Here is a 12,604-nt window from a genome sequence, read left to right on the forward strand (position 1 = left end):
TTTTTATTTATTTATTTGACAGAGAGGCAGGCAGAGAGAGAGGGAGAAGTAGGCTCCCTGTTGAGCAGAGAGCCGGATGTGGGGCTCCATCCAAGGACCCTGAGACCATGACCTGAGCCAAAGGCAGAGACTTAACCCATTGAACGAGCCAGCCACTCCTATACTAGGAGTTTAGAATTCATTTTTTGAGGCTGTGGGTTTAGAACAACAAAAATATCTCTATTTTATCTAGTTTAGGAAAGTAACAGCTAAAGCTTTTTTTTCCAGTTAAAAAAGAAAAAGCTGAACATAAATCTGCGTGAAATGTTTAATCCCCTGTACGGCTAAGGGCAAATGAAATTTTAGTAGCTAAGTCAAATTAAAGCACCATCCCATATTGTACCTTTTTGTTAAGGTGAATGTCTATACCTACTTTTGGTTCATTTAGCAAGCTGAAAAAAATAATTCAAACCCTTATATGCATTTCCTAAGTCCCTAGAATGCCAGCCTACTGACATATGATTGTACTATTTATTTGTCAGAGAGGATTCTTAATTTCACTGAAAACCACAAAGGAAACCGACAGACCCACATTAATAGTTCTGATAACCCCACCAAGGAGGAAATACAGAGAGGAAGTTAATCTACAAGTCTGATAGGGCAGAAATGATTTTAGCAGAAGAGCCTCAATATTGAGTCTGTTCCGACACTGACTAATCCTCATCTTTATCCCTGTTCTTCTGGATCCTCTCCCTTCTCCTTCAGGGACTGGCTACTGGGTAGGCAGGAAAGGTGCCTGGATTGGGATTAGCAGAATTCTAGTTGTGGCTGCTGCATTTTCAGGGTCGCAGCCTCAGTTTCCACAGCTGTCAAACAGGATTATTAATACCTGTCCCTCACTGGGAACTTGCCGGGACCATACAAGACTACTGTCTCCAGATGAGCCAAGGCCACCATTACTGGGAGAGTCGCCAAGGGAACTCAGCTTCGGTTCTCTTTCTCCGCAAGGCTAGTTCAACCAACAGTCAACAGGAAGCTCCAGGGGTTGGGACAGGATCACCGGCTCGGAAGGAGACCAGACGCGAGCGTTTTTAGACGGCGATCCGGCAGGTGATGAGAGCGTTAGGAACGCCCCCCTGGCTCACGCGGCTGGGCTGAGATTTTACTATCAGCGACAAAGGGTGCGGAAGCATAGTACTAAAAAGCAAAGAGTCAACCAAATAACTCAACCCTGTCCTCCACAAAAACAAACAAAGCCCCAAAGACCTCGGCACTAGAGAACAGGGCAAAGGGAATGGAGAAAGGCAGAGGGGACGATAGCAGCGCCCCTCACTCCATCTCCAGGGGCAAGCAAGTCCGCGGCCTCAGGGTCCGCAGAAGGGGAGGGGGCGCTGTAGGTCCGCTCTCCGTGTGCAAGAAGCGCCACCTCCTCACGCCCCCTCAGCCTGCGCCGCCTCGGGAATCCGCCCCGGACCCTGCCGCCATGTTGGGTCCGGATAAGTGATTCGGACCAGTAGCCGACTGGGACAGAGAGGGGACCGCCCGCAGCTCGCGGAGCGCGCCGGCGCCGGAAGGCGGGGGGCGCTCGAGCCCGGGCGGGCGCGGCGCGAGTTCCGGTGAGCAGGCCGGCCGCGCGCGCAGGTAGCCGCAGCCCCCGCCCTCGCCCCCGCCCTCGCCCCCGCCCCGCCCCCGCCGAGGAGGGGCGGAGCCGGGAGTGAGGGCGGGCGCCGCGCGCAGTGGAGGTGGAGAGTGAGGCCGAGGGGTGGGGGAGCCCGGGAATTCCCTCCTCCTGAAGTAACGAGTGCGGGGCGGCTGTGCCGTCGTCGCTGCAGCCGGGCGCTCGGGACGAGGAGGTGGAGGAGGGAGAGGGCCCAGCGGGCCTCGCCTCCGCCCGCCGCCCCCTCCTCGCCAGCCCGAGCCGCGGTAGCGGCGACTCATGAGAGCGCGGCTGGAGGGCAGGTAAGTACCCGGCAGGGCCCCGCGGACGGAGGCGGCCGACCCCGGCTCGGGCAGTGCTAGGCCCCGGCGCCCGCCCGCGCGGAAAGGCGCCGGCGCTCCCCGCCCCCGCAGGCTCCGAGTCGGGAAGTTGGGGAGAAACTTCTCCCCTCCCCCGTCCCGGCTCGCCTGGCGGGCGTGTCTCCTTCCCGGCGCTACCTGCTTGCCCCCTGACTCGTCTCCGCCCCGTCCAGTCCTTCCCGGTCCCGCCCAAGTCCGACTTAAGGTCCTTGGAGCGGTACGCTACCTCCCATCGGTGCCTGGGGGCGAGGTTAATTTTGGCTCAGTCCCCGGGACTGAGGGCCGACACCGGCGGCCCTTTTCTGTCCCGGAGCTTGAGGGTCTTCGTGTTAGCTGACGCCGGGTGGCAACTGTGCTGGGAGAGCGGACGTGGGTGTGTGTGGGGGCGAGTGGGTGAGCCTCTCGCTTTACTTGGTTTGATTGAAAACCGCAACATGTTAAAGTTTTCCTTTGTTTTGGGTTGGGGGTTGGGAAGTATGCCATTCAGCATCGCATCCACTTTTACAGTATTATGCCACTCAGCCTCCCATTTGGTTCTGTTCTCTGTCCACATGTTACAGAAAATTTTGTTTTAAAGTGTGTTTTTCTTCTTGATAATTGCTTCCAGTTTTTGCTTTATTGGTCATGGGACAGCGTCGTTTTAAGGAGCTCTTCGAAAACCAACTCCGATGTAGGGATTGCTTTAATTTTTATTTTGTGAGTGGAAAATAAATCCAATGCAGGGATCGCTTTAGTTTTTGTTTTGTAGTGAGTGGGACACAACATAGTTCTCATTTGGTTGAATTGTTTTCTGCGTAATTATTGAAACAGGCATGGAATAATACACGTTCTAACAATTTATAAATTATTAAAGAAGTGAGACATCTAATGGAACCGCAGCTTTATGTTCATGCCATTACGTATATGTGTTTCATGGTGTGCTTTCACATACAAGATTACACATATGCATTTGATTGTAGTACATTTGTGTCCTTGTAACTGTAGGCTTACAGTGCCAAAAGTATCTCCATAATTCTGAGTATATTTAAACCATCTTGTTAGATCTCTAAAGTTAAGTTACACACTAAGGAAAATATTACTAAATGTGTACATGTAACTATGCATTTAAGGCATAGTACCTGGTAAATCTAATAATGAGGGCAGTGGCATACAGTAGACAGAAAACATTTGGAATGGGCAGGTTATGAAGGAGTGTCTTTAGGAGAAAGGATCTTGTGTGCATCAAACATGATTCTCATATATTCTGTAAGAAAGCTGTATCTCACTAAGCCATACATAATGTTTTACTAATACGTGAGACTCCTGTCATAATTGACATTTCAGAAAAGGACGTTTAATTATTTTAAATTTGGGGACATTACCTAAACCTCAGTGGAGATTTTGAAAGCTGGTTGACAATTCATAGGGTCCTAAATTTGAAAAAACAAAATGAAACAGTTGCCTTTGATCTGAATCTAAATACAAGACAGTTCATATCCATGTTTCCAGAATAAAAGATAAAAAGGCTCTTAGAATATATACTCTGGTGTAACCACCATAATGTTATAATGGCTTTTAATTTTGCAGTATGTTTTTGCTGACTTCATAAACCACAAAATTGACTCCTTTCTATTCAACCGAAAGTGAAATTATGGCTTTGACCAGTCTTCCTGGGATAGGTGGAATTTGTCTTTTGGCTGAAGTATAATATTAATACATGGCTTAAGTTGTTTTTTTTTTTTTTTAAATCAGGAAAATCTCAAGCTGAAAAATCAATGTCCATGCAAATAAATCTCCTTCCTGATATATGATGTTAAAAGAATAAATGTTCTAAGCTAATAACAACAAGCCAGCGTTATCAGCACATGGTATAAGATTTATTAGTCCAAAGTCCAAATTTCCATCTTTTTAGGCAGTGAATAATTTGTTAACATGAGTAATTTTTCTTAATGAACATGTGTAACTCTCAATCTAGTGTTTAATATAGACATCATTTATTAGTTCCTATTAGGATTATATTTTAAAAAGGTACAACCCAGTTATTAAATAAGTCATAGGAATGTAAGGTACAACATAGGGAATATGGTCAATAATATTGTAATACCTTTGTATGGTGATAAATGGTAACTAGTCTTATGGGGGGGTGTGTTTCATGATGTATAAAAATTTCAAGTCCCTATGATATATAATAGAAACAGGCAGGGTATTGTATGTCATTTATACTTCAATTAAAAGAAGTGCCTAATATCAAAAAATTTAAAAGCAATACTAAGCTCTGGTGTCTGGGAATGCAAACTTGGGAAATAAAACTGTATTTTTAAAAAAGCTGCAAGGAAGTGATTTCTATAAAAGTAAAGATTTGGGAGATGGGAGAAAGTTGTGACTAGGACCCAGCTTCTGCAGGGGTGACAAGAGTTTTAACCTGGTGGTGGTTGCAAGGGTGTTCCTTAGTATATTCACCAGGCCACACATATGTTCTGTGTGCTTTTCTGTATCTGTTTTAGTTCACATCAAATGTTTTGTTTTGTTTTGTTTGTTTCTTAAGAAGCCTGTGTGTAATATATTATATAAGGTGCTTGGATAAAGAACTTAACATTTAGTGACTACCTTTAAGAACACTGCCTGGGCTGTCCTTTGCAAACAGGATTAGACTTATTAAATCATCATTGTCATATTCTAGCTAGTGTTTGTCACTAATTTGACATATAAGTAACATGTTAATTATGTTAATATTTTGAGGGAGAACACCAGATTTTACTACCTTTAAATCCTCTTAGCTTATATATTGTAGATGGTAAATAGTAGATAGTCAAAATGTTTATTAAACTAATGGATGCTATTCTGTCATCAAATATAAAATGCAGTTTATTTTTCATAAAATTATGTAAATGACAAAGCTATCACATCAAGGTAATAAGTCTTAACCATTTTGTTTTCCTTTTTCAAAGATTTTATTTGCCCCACACACACGAGGGCAGAGGGAGAGGGAGAAGCAGACTCCCCACTGAGCAGGGAGTCTGAAGCAGGGCTTGGATGCTAGGACCCTGAGATCATGACTCAAGCCAAAGGCAGATGCTTAATTGACATAGCTACCCAGGTACCCCCAGTCTCTGTGTTCTGTAACAGTAATTCCTTGGATCAGTAATTTTGGCCTTAGTTTTCATATTCTTAAGGATGTCATGAAATTCTCAGCATAAGAAGTTTTCATTTACTTAAGCTTTATGAAGATGTGCCATATGGCACCTAACACAAGAGTATGTTTTGTTTCAAGAAAGCAAATGACAGTATGGTGTTGGAGTTTCAAAAATGCTGAGAATCATTGTATTATGCTACTTGCTTTATGTAATGGCTTGCTGTTTGAGTGTTGATTTTGTTGCTTTGCATTGTTGCAATATAGAGTTAAAGAAGAGATCACATCTGTGCCAGATTCTTATATCACAGGAACTTTCAGTCATGTTATAAAGGTGATGTTTGTGGCACTGGCTTTGTTACGTGAATATTTACAGGAAGTTTTAGTTAAGATCTTCCATTGTTCAGTGCTCTACATGGCTTAGGTCACCTTCAGTTCACATTTTAAACAGGTCTGTAACACAAATCCAGAGTTCTTCCAGAGAAGTACAACTGCTTTTCCTTAAAGGTAATAATCTGTTCCTATTAAAGTATCTTAGTATCTTATTGGTAGAGTGTACAGCAGTTTGTGTGTGGCGATGGTGGGGTTTGTATTATCGCTTTTCTTCCTCTCAGCTGCTCCAGTGCCACAATTAGGCTGAGTATTGCTCAGCTGCAGCTGCTGGGTGATTATGAACCATCCAGCTCCTGTCTAAACTCAGAGGCAGATTTAGCAAAAGGAGCTATAGTAACAGCAGAGGGTGAAAGAGAGGAGCCCGTGCGGCTGCCAATATCATTATAACATATCTCTCTGCCAAGGAATTGTTGGCTACAGCAGCACTACTGTTGTCTTGGAACTAGCAGACTTGATGGCAACATATCCTGGTCTGGATCGAGTTTACCTGATGTTACTCTTTAAAATCTTGAAGCTCACTCCAGGAAAGAGAGAGAATTGTGTAATTTCAAAGTACAGGATAATACTGATGGACCGAGTTACAAGCCTCAGTGCCCAGGATAGCAGTGCCCTTCAGTTTCTCCTGCTTGAGTGTATATATGTGACTGCAGGCTCCCTGAAGTTTATACCATATACTCCATGCTGCTATAAGCTGGGTCACTTAGAAGTGCTGCTCCTATTACTGTTTGTGCAGTGGCAGGAGAGGTTTGTTTTTTTTTTTTTTTTTTTAATATTTTATTTATTTATTTGACAGAGAGAGATCACAAGTAGGCAGAGAGACAGACAGAGAGAGAGAGAGAGAGAGGAGAAAGCAGGCTCCCCGCCAAGCAGAGAGCCCGATGCGGGGCTCGATCCCAGGACCCTGAGATCATGACCTGAGCCGAAGGCAGAGGCTTATTAACCCACTGAGCCACCCAGGCGCCCCGGCAGGAGAGCTTTTATGCAGGTTCTTTGGATATACTGCTTTTTCCCAGGAAATGGAGGACCCTCAAGAGGGATAATTTCTAGAGCTACTTGCATATGGTATATCCCATGTCTGCCTGAATTTTGCAGGTAGGAACCCTAGATTCTTTTCTGTTGTTCTTTATTCCTGGGGTATGAGAAGATGGACATCAACAAACACAGACACATTATCAGCTATATATGGCAAGCCCCAGACCGGAGGATGCCACAGGCAAATTTGGGGCTTCTGAAATGTTTCTCATTTTATAAACTTGCTAAGCAAAGAGCAGCAGCATCTCATCCTCTCTTTTACTATGACTGTCAGAAAATCTACAGAGACAATTCCTTTTGCTAATTCTGGCTTTGAAACTTTGTTTGGGGTTGGCTAATTTGGGATGGGTAATGGGGAGCATTGGGAGAATCAGTGCTCCAGCTTGTATAACTGGAAGGAAGGAGGAGGTATGGAAGACTGTACTCCTGAATGTTAACAAGTACACATTGTCGTTGTGGCACATACTTCGCAAAACACTGGTATATTGGCTCCCATCTTTGTGCTCCCACAAAGCTGCTCTGGTAAGAAAGCACATTTTCCTTACATCATAATTATTTCTTTCCATTACAGTAATACATGTGGCAAGGAACTGTTTTGTATGAATCTTTAAGAACAGTCTCTCGTAGAATAAATGCTTAATAAATTTTGAGTTGTATACAAAGATGTGGTTGTGTATTTTATGACTATAATATACAGACTCGTGCTACACATGTTTTAAAGATCTATGTCTACTAAAATTTTATAAAACTTAGTGCTTTTTCATGGCGCCTGGGTGGCTTAGCCATTAAGTGTCTGCCTTCAGCTCAGGTCATGATCCCAGGGTCCTGGGATTGAGCCCAGGTCAGGCTCCCTGCTCAGTGGGAAGCCTGCTTTTCCCTCTCACATGCTCCGTGCTTGCATTTCCTCTCTGTTTCTCTCTCTCTGTCAAATAAACAAATAAATCTTAAAAAATCTGTAAAACTTAGTGATTTTTCATAAGCTGATGTTAAATTCTTTAGATTTTTAACCTCAAAGTTTTGCTTTAGAAAATGATTTTATAAAACAGTTTGTAAACACTTGCAAATGTGAATTTAAAGGTCATTTTGGTATTTCTAATAAACTGGAAACTCTTTGTAGAGAAATTAAACTAGTCTTTAATATGATTTATTTTAAAGAAATATTTTTTACTGTTTTAATGAATATAGAAAGCCCAAGCTATCCGCAAGAAAAAAAAAAAAGAAAAAGAAAAAGAAAACCTGGAGTTTTCTAAAATACATTTGTCATCCTTTCATGTTACTAGCGACAATCATGGCTTATGTTCATATCCTCCAAGGACAAAAAAGAAAGTCCTGATTTTCTTGATGTAATTCGTGTAAAAGAACGTGATTTTATAGGCTATGTCTGCTCTTACTGGGGGTGTGGGTGAAGACAGGAAGTACTGGGAGGAAAGGACTGACCACTGAAACTTAAAGATTGTCTGGTTTCAGCCTATATTCCTAGCAGTATGTAAACTCTAGATTTTCTTAAACTAATTGTGGAGGTTAGTTACTTCTCTAGTTTTTAAATGTAACTTATAGTTTGTTAGCATTACATGGAAATGGGAGTGGAGTAGAGAAAGTTGGTGGCTTTTGCTGCATAACTTAATACTTAAAATTGTTCTTTAGCAAGTTTATTTCTTACCTTCGTTCTCTTGCAATTAGCATTTTACAGATAATAGCACTTTTAGAATAATAGCTGTCAGGCATTTGAAAAGGAGCAGAGAAGGCAACATGGTATAATAAGGAAAGTACTAAAAGGTAGAAGGCCATCTGGATTTTAATGCCACTTTGGACAGTGAAGAGCTATGTGGCATTGGTCAGTTCAGTAAATGCCCTATGCCTCAGTTTCACCATTTGAGACAGGACATAGTTGATATCCTTTCAGCCTTATATAAATGTGTGGTTCTGTTACAGTTGAAGTTTTATATTGATAATATATATATATATATATTTTTAAAGATTTTATTTATCTATTTGACAGACAGATCACAAGTAGGCAGAGAGAGAGGAGGAAGCAGGCTCCCCGCTGAGCAGAGAGCCTGATGCAGGGCTCGATCCCAGGACCTTGGGATCATGACCTGAGCCAAAGGCAGAGGCTTTAACCCACTGAGCCACCCAGGCGCCCCTATATTGATAATATTTTAAGAAAACTTTTCAGAATCTAGAATTTGAAATAAGGTAACAGTAAAGGTTAAGTAAAGGTTGTAGTAAAAAACTGACCCATAGACTTGGCACTGGGCTTTTCTCCAGCAAACATAGTATCCACTTATTTCATTAAGTGGTTATTTATTAAACCTGTGGTGTAACAAATACTGTGCTAGTTTTGATGTTACAAAAATGTTTGCAGCGTGACTGCTGTCTTTTAGGAATTCACAGTTGGGTGGCACTAGCTAGGATTAGAAGACTGTTGTAAACTTTGTAGACTGGTAGATCTTTTTAGTGTGATAATCTAGTACAACACTTCTCTGGTTTTTTATCGTATTAGTGTGTGATACCTCTGAAACTTTAATGGGTCCCTTTGCACTAGATACTTGTAGCCTCAAGCAAACTGATTCAATTCTCTGGGCAGGAAGGCTTGATTTGATTTTCTAGACAGTTTGTTATAGATACATGTAATACATATGCACATTCCATAACACTTACCTAGAAGTTTTACTGTAAGAAACATATTTGAAAATAAGGCCTTTAAAAACATGTCAGATTTATTTAGCAGTAAAGTTAAAAATATAAGGGCTTTATTCATTGAAGCAAATAGATGTGATGTCAGTTAACAGATAATCATGACTATTTGGATGATAGCTTTGCCACATTATATTAGGAAAATAACCACTAACATTAAGACATTTAATTTTTTTTTTAATTGATAAAAACACAGAGTAATTATTCTGGATTTTTTTCTTTAACACGTTTAGTTACTAGTTTGAATGAAATAAGCATAGACATTAGAAAATGGTAGCTTTTTAAGGTTTGCAAACAAGATTTTGTAAAAAAGAAGAAAATGAAAAAGCCACTAAAATTATAGGTAGTTTGTGTTCCCAAAGTTTGTCAGTTGGGTCTTTGAAAATCAAAATCTTTTCCTAGAAGTCGTCTTTTTTGGAAGGTTAGCCTTTTTGGTTAGATTTCTAGGCAGATCGTTAAAGTTTATAAAAATTTAACAAAGTTATAGTAGTGTTTCATTGGTAAATGTGTTCTGATTGATTTTCAAGTTTTGTTTTTTTTTTTTAATCTGAGCTCTTGGAAACATACGAAATATTTGATCAACTAAATGCTCTGATTATACAGGGAATGACCTCATTCCCTTGCCAGTTACTCTATCTCCTCACCTTCCCAGCTCTTCACCATTTAAAAATCACTCTGTTATGAGTTTCATATTAGGATGGCAGGACCCTCCCGGTGACACCTTGCTGTTAAGCTGAATTTAAGTATAGCAGGGTCCCTGGCTTCTCCACCTGCTTGTTCCAGACGCTTAACCCTACTTCCTACTTTGTCCCTATAGGACAGTATGAGGAATGGGAAAGCTTCAAAAGATTGGAAATGAGAAAGAAAAATGAGTAAAGTAGAAAAGGGCTTAGGAAAATGAGGAATGAAGGTAATGTGGAAGTTTATAATTTCCTCCTTGGTGCCTTTTTTTTTTTTCCCCCCTGTTTCCCACCCATTTACTGTCATAGGCATTGGGCATGAAGGAAGAAAACCCGTTTTATGGCAGGTGGTGTGCTTGCTACATGTGTAGTTCATATGCATTATTGCAGTTAAATATTTGAAATACCTTTTCAAAATAAAAAAAATGTGGATTATATTACATGTAAAAAAACTGAGTATCAGAAAGTATATGTAATTTGCTAAGGTCATATGTCTAGTGATGACTAGTAGAACTGAATTTATCTCTGACAGGAAGGAAGCCTGTTCCCTATAAGATAACTTCCTTAGGGATAAAGAGCAGTGATGGAGCGGAGGCTTTCTTTTCTTTTCCTTCTCCCTTAAACTGTACATTTTTTTTTTTAAGATTTTATTTGCCAGAGAGAGAGAGAGAGTACACACAAGCAGGCAGAGAGGCAGGCAGAGGCAGTGAGAGAAGGAGGCTCCCTGCCAAGCAAGGAGCCCGATGCGGAACTCGATCCCAGGACCCTGGGATCATGACCTGAGCCGAAGGCAGCGGCCCAACCAACTGAGCCACGCAGGCGTCCCTAAACTGTACATTTTTATTGGGGCTGAGAATTCCCAACCACTTATACTTTTCTTTTTAACTGAAGTAGCTTTGCAGTACATATTTCATAATGGGAATCAAGGTCATATATCTGATAACTTTAAAAGATGGGTTATTACACTAAACTCCAGCAAATGCTTTCCTTTTGTAGGTTTGGCTTTGTAATGGAAAATTGATACACTAATTCCAAAGCATTCTTTATCTTTTAATAACAAAATGTTCAGCCCAGATTTACAAGGATACAATGTTTGAATGTTTTTCCAATCAAGTTTCTTCTTCTTTTTTTTAATCTAAATTTAATTCAACAGAAGAACAAAGCAGACAAAAGATGGGTATTACACTAACTAAACTGTAGCAAGTGGTGTACATTTGTAAGTTTGGGTTTGTAAAGTGTATATGGAGTCTATGTGTATATAGTCACCTTCTCTCTCTTTCCCTGTCATTCCTCCTCCCCTGAATTGAGTTTATGCTCAAATATGAACCTTCTGAGTCAAAAGCTGTTGTGCAACATTGCTTTTATTTCCACTAATTAAACCATTTTTCCCTCTATGAGTTGATAGAAATAGTTGGAAGGTCTGCATTGTCTGAATGGTCCTACATCACATTTTGGATATGCTGCAGAAAGAGAGCATACGTTTTAATTTGCCTTGTCAATAAGATGGCAGTTTCCTACACCTTGGTACAGACTCAGCAGCCATTCAAAGCTTTCCTTCCTTCTGGAAGAAAACAGTAGGTTTCTTCCATCCTGCCTTGTTCCTATGAGTCTACTGTTATATGCATTCCTTACTCTCTGGATGAAAAGTCTCATCTAAAGCTCCAAATGGAAATTTTGTTTGCTGCTCATTTACCACTGTCAAATTCTGTTGACAAAGATTTTCTTAGTCACCTTAGAAGCCTTTTCTTCTTTGGCTTCCTTTTATTTCTTCAGTTGTATCTAAGAATGTACCCTTTGTCCTGTTTAATAAGCTGGAGCATTGTTTTCTAATGGAAATGCTAGGTTGATTTTGTAGCATTATTATCCCGCATAGAATGTAATTCCTTCATACATCACTCCAGCAGTTCCATCCTTGCCCATGTTTATTAAGTCTACATAAGTGTTGGCAGATAGGTTTTAAACTGTTGTGCCAAGTCTAAATGATGGGAGTGGCTGCTGCTAGAATGTAAGCTCCATGAAGGTTGGGGGCGATCTTTGTTTTGGTTACAGTAGTTAACTCAAGTATCTGGAGCAGTAGCACAATGTAGACACTTAATAAATGCTGTAAAATCAATGAGAGTGTAACAGTCCGCTGACAGTATTTGCTTCTCCTGGGCATGGGAGAAAGAAATGTCAACAAATAGCTAACTCCTCATTAGAAGCCCATGCTGTAACCACAGATGCTTTTCACTCCAGGCTCCTTGGAGTAGCAGGCCTAGGGCTAAACTAGTGGCATCAGTGCTCAGGGTGAATTCAAGTGAACATTGTGCTTGAGCCTGATGGAGAAACTGAGGTTTGACTTTGCAGTGACTTGTGTTAAAGACCAGTAAAAAAAAGTATGTGCAATTGGGAATTTCTTCTCTTTATATCTTATTCTTTATATCTCTAGCAGCTGTGCTTCTTAAAAACTCTGGCACACACCAGTTCCCGTTACATTATGTTGATATAAATGAATTATATGCACATATCTGGTTGCAGGTAGCAGACTAAGAAAAATAGTCTGTGGTAAGGCTACCTTACAGTGACAACCTTAGAAGGGGAGAATGAATTTTTGGTGTAAAGAGGAGTTGTCTTTGCCCCAGAAGGTGAGAGAAAGTAACCCATTTTAAAAATGTTAGACATCTTAAAAAAAAAAAAAAGTTAGACATCTATATATAGA

General features: G+C 40.9%; 1 protein-coding gene across 1 annotated transcript in view; it reads left to right on the plus strand.

Moving 5' to 3' along the window:
• The first annotated feature begins 1,739 nt into the window (after positions 1-1,739).
• LOC111142572 (YES proto-oncogene 1, Src family tyrosine kinase) overlaps positions 1,740-12,604 on the plus strand; it is a 71,739-nt gene continuing 60,874 nt past the window's right edge. Inside the window, exon 1 of the mRNA XM_022495848.1 lies at positions 1,740-1,938. The gene's annotated coding sequence lies outside the window, so the exon portion shown is untranslated. The remainder of the gene's footprint in view (positions 1,939-12,604) is intronic.

Source organism: Enhydra lutris, unplaced genomic scaffold (assembly GCF_002288905.1).
Source record: "Enhydra lutris kenyoni isolate GAN:26980312 unplaced genomic scaffold, ASM228890v2 scaffoldscaffold8, whole genome shotgun sequence".
NCBI classification, from domain to species: domain Eukaryota; kingdom Metazoa; phylum Chordata; class Mammalia; order Carnivora; family Mustelidae; genus Enhydra; species Enhydra lutris.